The 11,669-nt window shown below is 41.6% G+C and overlaps 1 long non-coding RNA gene across 1 annotated transcript in view; it reads left to right on the top strand.

Annotated features, from left to right (window-relative positions):
* Positions 1-4,020: 4,020 nt before the first annotated feature.
* The window catches only part of LOC107076632 (uncharacterized), a 30,032-nt gene continuing 22,383 nt past the window's right edge, over positions 4,021-11,669 (top strand). The window contains exons 1-2 of the long non-coding RNA XR_001477820.2: positions 4,021-4,087; positions 4,370-4,510. This is a non-coding gene — a long non-coding RNA (uncharacterized lncRNA). The remainder of the gene's footprint in view (positions 4,088-4,369; positions 4,511-11,669) is intronic.

Below are 11,669 nucleotides of genomic sequence, written 5' to 3'. Positions count from 1 at the left end.
ATCTGTTCATGACTTTCTCCCTTTGTAGAGTATGAACACCTTACATTGAGCTTTTCTGGAAACCTGCACTCAAAGCGCTTTACAGGTAATGGGGATCCCCTCCACCACCACCAGTGTGCAGCCCCACCTGGATGACGCAATTGTCAGTGTTTCCACGCAACCACGCACTCGGTTTACCGAAGTTAACCTATTATCCAACCACTTTTCCCCTTTTTCTCTACTTAAACCTTTCTGCCTCACCTCTACGGGCTTACTAGGACCTGGTAACGCTACACTTTTGAGTTCTACTCCCCTGAGCTAAAACTCCCTTGCTCTCTGTGTCGGATATCGCCTTCCCCCCGACTACGGACCTCGCCTTACGAATCGGACTCGACTCTTGGTTAACGGATTTTGTCGGACCTGTCTTGCGGATCGGATTTGGTTTACGGATCTCGGCCCTCCTTCTGACCACGAAACTGCCCAAAGATTTGAATTTAAGTCACGGGACATTCGCTCACTCGACCCTTCTCTCCAACCGCACACAGGGGTCTGAATCTGCCACCTATGGGTAGTTCACAGAATAGTGAGCCTCTAGAGAGTCCGAAAACCAAATCCGATCCGTGAGGCAGGTCCGTCTCATCTGAAGGACGGCGCCTTTTTACAGTATAGTGTCCCCGTCACTATACTGAGGCATTAAGTCCCACGAAGTTGCAGGATGAGCGCCACCAACTGGCCCCCCAAACACCTGTTCCAGCAGCGAACTTAGTTTTTCCCAGGAGGTCTCCTATCCAGGTACTGACCAGGCTCACCCCTGCTGAGCTTTACCGAGTTGCCAGTTGTGCATTTGCAGGGTGACATGGCCGCCGGCGTGTTTATACAAATGTCTAGTTTTATTTTATCTCTATTAGATTGTGCAGAATTACCCACCCTTATCCAGTGGACCTCCAGCTATGTTCTAAGTGTGTTGATCCTGGTTACCTTTTGCATGTGAAGGATTATTCCTGAAAAGATACGAGTGCTTCACATAAATCAGAAGTCTCCGTGCTTTGTTCTGTTTACCTGCTCAGAGCCTGGCAACTCCTGCTACATGTGAACAAAAGGTCTGTGGTGTACAAGTGTTAGCAGAAAAAAATACACTTGTACCAGATGTTCATTTTTAAAAAAAGCTGTCACTCCAGACAACCCGTCATCTCATAATACTGTCAGGCATGGTTGCGTATCAATTCATTCATCTATTTATTAAGTCAGTGTTTGTGCTGTCCAGTTTAATTTAAAAAAAATGTCAATATATTTCAGTAAAACAGAAGTGATGCCATATAATTGATTACTCCTTCACTGATTGTTTAGAGCTCCGACATGATGTGGTGGAAATTGTAGGAGCCTTTGGGCACGACGATCGTTTTAATGTGACAATCATCGTCTTAACCACACCAAGGACTGGAACAGAGGCTGTGCATTTTTTTTTCCAATATAAATCCAGCTGTGGATTGAGTGGGGTATGCCCATAACACACAAGCATGCTCAAAATCATATTCAGGGCATGTTTGAATTTCACTGATGATACCAATCACCACTGGCCTGTTTCATAATTAATCAATAACAGCCTCCAATGAATGCCTAAGATGGGGTTCATCAGTTTCCCTTTAATCATACCCTTATGCTGTGTGTTAGAATTCAGCTCTGCCCATTAGATTGTTGACAGGAGAGTAGCAGATGCATGGTCCACTTACCAGAGTGAGCAAACTAGACTGTTGCTTGGAGTGTTGCTTGGAGGACAGCAGTATCTCGAACTCATGGAGGTCAAAATGCAGATACACACCAAATGAACTGATTGTTCCTGATGCAAGCTTAGCTTCCCCTTGTGTCCTCAGTCATGTCTGCTGTTCAGTAGTACAGCAGAGAGCAGCAAGGCCTAGCATTGCTGAATTTTACTACGGCTGATCCTTCCTGCTCTCCAGAGAAAGCAGTGCTCATCTCCCTCTCACCAGACCACTGCTTGTGAGATGTGCACGCACATACCTGTTCTGCGCTAAATGAGGGCAGTTTGCCCTCCTCCCAGGCAGGCTCTTCCCATTGCCACTCGCTCTTCAGCGCTGCATCCCTGTCCACCTCCCTGCCCTCCATCTTCATCTAGAGATGTCCGCCTCACTCACTTCTCACTCTGTCCCCGTCATTGAAAACTGGATCCAAGAATTTCAAATTGAGCTGTGACGTGGAATATCATCTTGTTTCCTTCAGATTTTCTATTTTATTCATCCACACGTTGCCCATGTCATGCAAAGTCTATGTTTATACATTTCTGTTCTTATTGACTGGGTAATTACAGAACAAGTCCCTTAAATAATTAGGAGTGTTATGATTGTGATACTTAAGTACAATGTTAGGATGCAAATGAGTTATGTTAAGAGATTTCTAGATCTCGTGGAGTGTATCCCCAGCTTTTTACATGTAATGTGAATTTAACACTCACTATATGAGATTTGACTTAATGTTTCAGGATGAAATGAGCTCATAAATCGAAGGATGACAGATGAGGGTAATTCCCTCCCGAACGCCAAGCGCTCAGGCACCAGAGTGTAGCTGGGGCAGCGAGAGGAATTTAATCATCGTGTTTTTGGTGGGAAGACTTCATTTAAACATGAAGCAATGGTGTGGTACAGGCAGCGTGTGCTTTGGAGGATGGGATTTCCAATGGAGTGCGCGTTGAGATGTGAATCTCAGTCCCCAGTAACACAGGAGCGTTTCTCTCTTACCACAGCACAACTGTTGTCGTGTGCTGTCTCCCCACTTTCTGCAGGCATAGGGACCCTATCAATCTTCAGGGGACACTCTTGCCGTGCCTTTTCTCTCTCAGACCGTGGCAGAGCAGAAATAATAATCTGTTCATTTCAAATGCTCCTCTCTGTATACTAGCAGCATAATAAAGCCATAAACACTATGATGCTTACAGTGCACTGAAGCTTTGGATGAAGTTCTTTTAATTGCTTATATCTCTGTTTTACAACTCAATTTGTCTTCGCTAACCATTCAGGAATATGGTTCCAGAGCTCTAATAAGATGTTCAAGTACAGTAAATAGGCCTGTGCATGTTCTCCATAGGTTTCTTAGCTAAAAACTGCTTTCTATACAGAATTGTAAAATATACTGTAGATTTTTTAGGGCATTGTTCCATGTAGGAGCTCCCAAGCAGAATGAAGGAGGCATGGTGGACACACAAGTTATATTATAGGATTGAGCTGGAATGTTGATATAGTCATACTCCAGCTATAACATTGGAGTATGATGGCCTAATTTAACTCTAATAATCACTTTAGCCAGTCAGCGGTTTGCCTTTTGGACCTGCAGTGCAGCTGGCATGTATCTTACATCACTGTGCAGGTAATTCTAATAATTGCTGACCTGGCAGAATGGCCAAGTTTCATGGTTAAAAGTCATATGTAAAAATGTGCAAGCCAACAGCTTTAAATTCTGAATACATGTAACAACGCATTATGATAGAGTGGAATTGCACCACAGATAACGAAACCATTTTTGCCATTAGTTCTTCATTTTATGGCACTTCAGTAAGCCATTATGACTCGGGGATGAATGTAGATAAAAATGTTTATAGCTTGCACAGAAATATCCCTGGCAGGACCCCAACAGAATGGCCTTGATTTGATTAACTAGCAATAAACGACTTGTTGAAAGTCTTTTCTAATGTCCAATGTCTGATTATCCTGAATATAAAGGCACTCAGCTCCTTCTTTTTGCAAGCCCAGGAATATGGTCGTTAAAAGTCCTCCATGCATTTAATGGAGGTTGTCCTTTTGGTATTTCAAGCCATCTGTTCAAAACGAAAAGCATCGCCACCATAAAGTACCTAAATTGCAAAAGAAAATGACAATTAAAGTTCAGCCAGGACAGGAAGAATATTATAAGACACTGATTTGGCTGTTAAATTGATTGACCATTTTTATTTTTACTTTTCTTTAAAAATAGCCTTCCTTGATTAAAGTATTAAAATGTGGTCTCTTTCTGCTTTGTTTGACAGAAGGAGGCTGTGTTGTGCTTCACAGAAGCAGTAGATGTGTCACGATTGCTGTGAAGCAACACTGTTTCGCTCCAGGTGTGTGGTGGATCTGGAGAGACAAAGCGATCGTGGGGATTGATGAGGATATAGCTTTTCTGGAAGAAGCCTTCTGTGCCTCTTCCATGCCAGGTGTTGTTGATGTCATTTGAGCAGGTGCTTTGTGACAGCAGTGTAATGCAGACTGCTGAGTTCACCCTCCTTTTGGCATCTCAGGAGCTACTGCTGCACAAGAACCAGTTTGTGTTGTGTTTCACAGAGAAATAGGAAAAAAAAATCACTGCAAAATATTTGTATTGTCTTTGTTTTCCACTGGCATAGCGCCCCCTTGAGGAAGCTGAGCCATTTTAGATGAGGGGGAACTTGGAAAGGAGAAGGGCAGGGGATAATCTGGAGGGCATGCAGTATCTGGGCTGTCTCCCTCCACTCCGAAATCAGCAAAAACACTCACTTCCCTCTCTGGTAAGGTAACACTGGGTGGTTGTTTCATATCTTTAGTATGCAAACAGGAAGATTTCAAAGATTTCACACTGATATTACTCTGAAGGAGAAACAGTTCCTAAGCTGTTAAGTTGTTGCATTAATAAAACGTTTAGAGTAGGGCCTCACCTATTTTTCTTGCACTTGTCTGTGACTTAAGATTTCTAGGGGAGAATATAAGATCTAAGGATTGAAAGAATCCCAAGAGCTACATGGAATATAGCTGGAATGAACAAAGGAGTAAAGTAAGAAGATATAAAAGACAAGAATTTAGAGGGCATGGTTACTATGCGTGGTTTTCTTTTGTTTCATTGGAGCAGAAATACAGGCACATGCAGTGCAGACATTTGTCTGTTGAACCAATGAAAAATGCACGAGTCATCTAATAAAACCATGAGGGTTTCTGACAGACTCATCCGGTATGCAGCGTTTCGGAGAGGAAGGATCTGTGCTGTTGCAGTGTGCAGAGAAATTTTAAAAAGACAGGTTTCTATTGTACTCAAAGCAGAATGGTTTTCACATCTTTTGAAGGGCTGACCTTATGTTGCATCGCAATAAGTGATGAAGCGACACCTACTTGAAAATAGTGAATATCAGGCATAGTAATTCTCCCTTCCACAGAATATAAGTGGGCTGTTTCTTTAAGTTTTATTACTGTTTTATTCAGATTATTATTTTAGCGGTAGGGTCATGAGTATTTGCCCATTGCTTTGAGTCACAGTGGAGTGTGATTTATTTCTACTGGTTATTAAAATGCATGAATAATACTCCTAAAGATGAAAATCATGGCATACCACAGAATCCCACGTTTATAGAAACACGTACAGCCTCTGTTAGTGCAAAGCAGAGGCTCTGGAAGCAGAGGCACTATATTTTTCAGTGATGCAAAGACAGGAAGAAAAGAGCAGAACAGAAATAAGAGAAAATAAGGGTTTCTTTTACCTGGACAATCCCTTTTCCTGTTCTGAATGAAATCATTTCAGACTTCATATCCATAGCCCACTGTATAAATTTCATGACATTTAAATTTAAATCAGCTCTATAAAATGCTGTCACTGCATTGAGTGGTGGGATCAGTGTAGTGCTGGAGGCAGGTAATTTAATAACAAAATAGTTTATATGTAAAAAAAAGTAACTTCTAGCTCATGACTTCTTATGCTCAGAACTGGATTTCATTCCAGCTGAGTTATTTTGATGGATTCAGTAGCTTTTTGTTTAATTACCCGTTTTTTAGTCTTTTTCGGCTTCTGAAAAGTTGCAAATTTCAAGTTAATTAAAGCAGCTTAATGAGCAGATTGAGATCTCCAGCTGTCGGATGGTTCAATTGAAATGATATGCTTAAACAAACTATTAATTTAATTAAAGGTTCAAAAAGTAATTGAGAAAGGAAGCTCAGAAGAATCTGGGGTCACAAAATGGGAAACTCTGCAATAGCCTATACACTATACTGTAAAATGGCACCGTTCTTCAGATGAGACATAAATCTGAGGTTCTGACTCTCCATGGTCATTAAAAATCCCAGGGTGTTTCTCTAAAAGAATAGGGGTGTAAACTTCAGTGTCCTGGCCAACATTTCCCCCTGGCCTTTACTAATCATGACCTCCTAATAATCCCCATCTATGAACTGGCTTCATCACTCTGCTCTCCTCCCCACTGATAGCTGGAGTGTGGGGAGTGTACTGGTGCACTGTGGCATCATCCAGGTGGGGCTGCCCACTGGTGGTGGTGGAGAGGAGACCCATCACCTGTAAAGCTCTTTGACTGCAGTGTCCCGAAAAGTGCTATATAAGTGTAAGGAATTATCATTATGCTCTTTAAGGCAGAAAATACCAGCATTCAATTGTGGACACACACAAAAATACCTGTTTCCTGCTGTCCAAAAAATTGAGCTGGACCCGGTGTGAAGTACTGTACATCAAAAGCATTGTTTATAGTCCTGCTCCCAGAAGGTCTGTGGGGTCTGCCAGCTTTGATTGCATCCCAGCTCTGTTACTGCTTTGAACCACTGTTAGTTAAAACAAGGGGAACATGATCTGCTATCATTGGTTGACAGCATCTGCAATGCACAGCTTCTGTCTGTCTTCCCACCTGTCTTGGTGACCAATGGACTGAAGACATAACATCACACAAAGTCTCTTACTACACCGACAGACTGAAGGAACTGAACCTCTTTAGTCTTGAAAAGAGGGGCCGTGATGCAGTGTAGTTAATTACAAAATACAGAATAGCTTCCACTTTGGCTGGCCGTTCAGTATGTTCTAAGATGTTCATGGAAGGAGTGAGCAACTGTCAATCACTTTTGTCCTCACCTGAAATTGCGTTTCCCTGTAACTTTCTGAGCCCCTTCGCTCACATGTCCCCCAGTTTGAGATTGAATCTGTGCTGTTCTTAACCAGCTGCGACCGGGATTCGTGGCGCGTCTGTGCCCTATTGGAAAGCTGCCACGGAGGTCTGGTGAGCCAATTACAACATCCTTAGCTTGCCACACAGCAGTGACTGCTGTGAGATGAGGAGTGGTAACGAGGTGGACACGTTTGCAGTGCAAGTGCTGTTAAAGTAAGGCTCTGCTGCAGGGACTGAGGAAGTCTGCAGTCTCTGTACTGACTAACAGCTAGCGATTCCAAACTCAGACAGGGGTAGGTAAGAAAATAAAAAATAACAACCTTACACATGCGCTCCTTTACCATCTATCTTTGGATTATTGTTCATCAGTAAACGCCTTTAGTTAAAACCCCTTTGCCATCTTTTAGCTCTAAGCTCCTGTTGCTTGCCTGTCTAAATAAGGGCCACACACCCAGTTGCACAGTAGCTTTTGCAGATTTACAGCATATGCATGCTACGCTTGGCTTTCTAGGTTCATTTTCAAAGCTGCTGAAATGCTCATCAATAACCCATGAGAATATATGATGATAGATGAAGGCGTTTCATTATATCATTTGCTTCACAGGGAAACATGTCCCCTAATTTAAATGAGACAGTTTAATGATGTGCTGTAGTTAAACTTAGAAGAACTGAAGGGGAATAGATTTGCATTTTGTCATAAAGATGAAACTATCGCCGTTTCCATTCAATTGTAGTTGAAAGCACATGCATTTTTATGGAGTATTATTTTATGGAGCGCATTATTTTGTGCAGATAGACTGGTGGGTAGTAGTCCGCTTGAGGTGAATTACAGTGGGGCACTGGCAAGGCTGAAGGATTCTGGGCATTGCAAGGCTCTGGCAAGGCCCCAGTTTTCAGAGAGTAGGGTACTCTGTAGACCTACAGTAGCAGAGTGAATCTTCCACAATGACTTTACCTTGTTCCATGGGGTTTAAGAGGCTGAGCCCTTTTCAGTGTTTAGGGTTTCGGAGATTTAAACTCTCCCTTGAGTTTTGGATTGATTTGCCGGAACTCCTTGTGCTCTTAAATTTCTCAAGGGCAGGGTTGACTGGAAAGCTGACCCAGGATGGTTGGCTGCACAACCTTTTGTCCCCTTGCACACTCCGCTAGTTTAAAAGGGGGCTGATGCGTTTATTATTTCTGCCACTGGAGCTTTACCTAGTCATGAACCATGGTCTGCAAGAGCGCCTTTGACCTTAACCCCCTGTGTACAAGGGGGGATGTCCCTCTGACACGCATTGTAAGCTATCACAGATGCTGTTTCCTGGACTGCGGTTCTGCTGGGGCCTGTTCAGCTGCAAGCCAAGCTCATGAAGCGTCTGCATTATCCTGAAGGCGCAGCGTGTTGTCCGGGTTGCAGAATTCAGCTTAGGGACAGAGCTGTATTATAGGAATGAAGGATGAGCTTGTCAGAGTAGAGATGAGTGCTCCTTCCCCCAGACAGAAGGCTGATTATAAAATCTTATGAAGTTGTGTTAGATCTTGGCCCTCTCTGGCTGGTGCCTCGTTGCCTGGCAGCACAATTCTTCTTGCGCGGTAGTTTCTTATCCAGAGGTGCTGCCTCTCTGCGTTGGAGCAATTCCTGCACACTTAGCGATGGCTGATATTCTGAAATTTTTATCCATTTATTGATAAAAGCAGAGGTTATAAGCGGATTTCTCCATTTTCTGTTTCCAACCTGTGTGACTGCCTCTGTCTGTATCTAATTTGTGAGCTGGATATCAGTTCTCAGCCAAAAGAGTCATTTTGAGGAAAAGGCTTCTTGGCAAACAGCTTTTTCTCCTCCTCTTTAATATGCACTGCTGTTAATATGCACTGCTGCTTAGACACATTCAGGAATCATTATATATATATGAGCATCTTCAAACCTCCACCAGCGTTTCCTTCTATCATAACTCTGACAAATGAAGGCATATTAGCTTGGGGAAAGAAGAACCCAGGCTTGTCATTTAACAATCTCTATTTAGCGTGAACTAGAATCTTTAAAAACTTGTGAAGTTTTCTTAGAAACTCTTAGAAAGTAACCCTTTGTGATTTGGCAGTATGAAGTGTAGTAGTTTATCCGTCACATTGACATTTGATGACTTATTGCCAGCTCTTATGTTAACACAATTTTTTGTCCTCTACATTTCCATAACACTAAAAAGCCGCTTTTTGTACAACACAATACAGATCAATTTGTAATACCTGTTATCTTAAAATACAGTGGCTTCATTTTCTGTTGAAGATTTCATAGAATTATGTTTCCATAGAAAAGAGTGGAAAATACGTAAGACTTTCACACAGCATTGCATGTCTAACATGTAAAAGTAGACTGCTAAACAGTATTAGTTGAATGTACTGTATAGAACAGTATGAGCAATTATCTCTAAACATAGTAACAATATAATAGACACTTTCCGTGCCGCATATTCACCACTATGTTTTGTCAATCCACAGCACAGAGGAAAATCAATTTCAAGCATCCGGCAATAAATACTATTTTCCTGAGATAAGACATCACTACAAATCACGGCAAAAGTGCTTTCAAAACCAGAAACAAGATGAGAAACTACAAGAGATTTTATTTGGATTTAAGAGCTCTGTGCTCTTCTTTGCAAAGAATTCGATATGTTCTGGCTTGATAAACTTGAAAAGTTATTTCCTCTTAATACAATTTTCTACAGTACAGTATGTGTGTTTTGGTTAAGGGACAAAAAGTATAACAAAAGCTGTCGCATTCTACAGTACATTGAGATATTTGTATGGAATGTCTCTTAATATAAATAAACAATCTTGATACAGTGGAATATTAGCCCAATTTCAGCAAGTTGTGTTTTGCTTTTCAGGAAGTCTTTCATAAGTATAAACTATATTGCAGTCCTAGCAGTCCAGCACAATGCCAGTTCTCAGGAAAGTCATCTTCTTTAATAGACTTCATAATGCTTATGTAGATCTTATTGATACGTTTAACATATTGAAGAGAATGATATCGGCTGCAAGATTTAAAGGTCCAATTTTTCTGTCTTCTCTACTCTGTCAATTTGTATCACTCAAATTAAAAAAATGTTCTTGTCCCTGACAGTGATATTTAAACTACCCGAAGTCCTAATGGCTCAGAGGCTAGGAAATTGTTCCCAGGCTACTTCCAAATGCTCAATACATTCAGGCATATATTCCTGCCTTCCAGAATACCCAGCAGCTGTATAAGATTTTAAAACATAAAGCTCCTAAAATGGATCAAAGTGTGAAAAAAAAGAATGAATCACAAAAACAGTAGGGGGTTGGTGGGATTCATGAATCACCCTGGTTTCTGCCGTGCGCCTCTGTCAGCTGCTCATTGACGGGGAGTAAAATTCCATTAATAGATTTGGGTTAAATATGGACACTGCCATGAAAGACTAAAAACAATTCAGAAGACCAAAGAATGGCTGCTGTGCACCTGACACAGGTTTTTATTTTTGATTTGTGATATTTTGCAGCTAGAGCTTCTCAGTAGATTCCCAACTCCCCTTCTCACATCTCCCTCTTAATTTTTATCTCCACTTTCAGATAGCAGTTCCTCTGAATGAAAGTTGGACGGACGGAATGAAATTTTAATCAAATCGAACACCATCCCAGAAGCGTTTTTTGTTGTTTGTATGAGAAAAAGTCATTAAGCTTTATTGCCTTGTTAAGGGGCAAAGTAAATCCAATGAAACAAAGCAAAAGAGGCAACTGAGGCAGATATTCATCTCACTTGGGCGGCAGGTTGAGTATAATGGGAAATAAAGGCTATGGAAACAAAACCAGGTTTAATTGATGCACATACGCAAATGGAGGTTGGGAAGCAGACCAACTGCACAACACCTCAGGTGTCTGATTTTTCTTTTGTTTGTTTCTCAGAAGTGCAATAAATAAGGTCGAAGCCTTAAAAAAAAAAACGGGTTGCATTTTAACGTGTGCTGAAACGTGCACAGTCCTGCAGCGAGTTTTATCAGCAGATCAGACTGGTGCTGCAGTGTTGCAGTTAAGCCTGGGTGGGGGGCAGCCAGATTACAGTGTGACTGACAGAGAGGACAGTGAGTACAGGATTGGGGGTTTTCGAAACTCTTGCAGTGCGTAAATGAGACTAAAAGGGACCTGCTCCTTCTGTAAAATATCTTCTTCGTGTTAAATGTAGAGGTTGATGGAGGAAGCCTAAGTTCTGAAACAAGTCCAAACGCTTTCTTTCTAACGCTAAAAATCACTGCGGATGATGGGGGAATTGGGATGAAAATGAAAAAGAAGAGAAATACCCAATTTGCTCAAAATGACATTTTGACTAAGTGCTGCGTTGATTAGGAGAATGCCGTTAAATGAGATTTTGTGTGTGTGCGTGTGGCACCGTTGCGAGTGTACAAAATTGGAAGAAAAAAAAATATTTTAAAGGCTTTTCTGTGAAAGTCAATTTTCACGGAATGACTTAGGCCATCCAGCTGTAATGAATGGATCGTTTCTGGATACAGAAAATAAGAGAATGTAATTTTAGAGTTCTGATTGCTTTAATTAAAATCTTGGTTGGAATACCAAACAGTCTGCAATAGCTGCCCAGGTCCTGTGATACAGGAAAGGTTATCAGGTCTAATGTTCTGCCATGAATGAATTTAGATATCACTGTCACGGCATAATGTTTACTTTTGTAAGCATAAAGGTCACTTGTTTGTTGGCCTGCTCAGATCTTCGAGACATGGTGTTTTAATGCCTGAAATACCACTGTCTTTAGGCACAAACAGGGAAAAAACTACTTGGGCACATTTAC

Source organism: Lepisosteus oculatus, chromosome 3, assembly GCF_040954835.1.
Source record: "Lepisosteus oculatus isolate fLepOcu1 chromosome 3, fLepOcu1.hap2, whole genome shotgun sequence".
NCBI classification, from domain to species: domain Eukaryota; kingdom Metazoa; phylum Chordata; class Actinopteri; order Semionotiformes; family Lepisosteidae; genus Lepisosteus; species Lepisosteus oculatus.
This window is presented reverse-complemented; position numbering and strand designations above follow the sequence as displayed.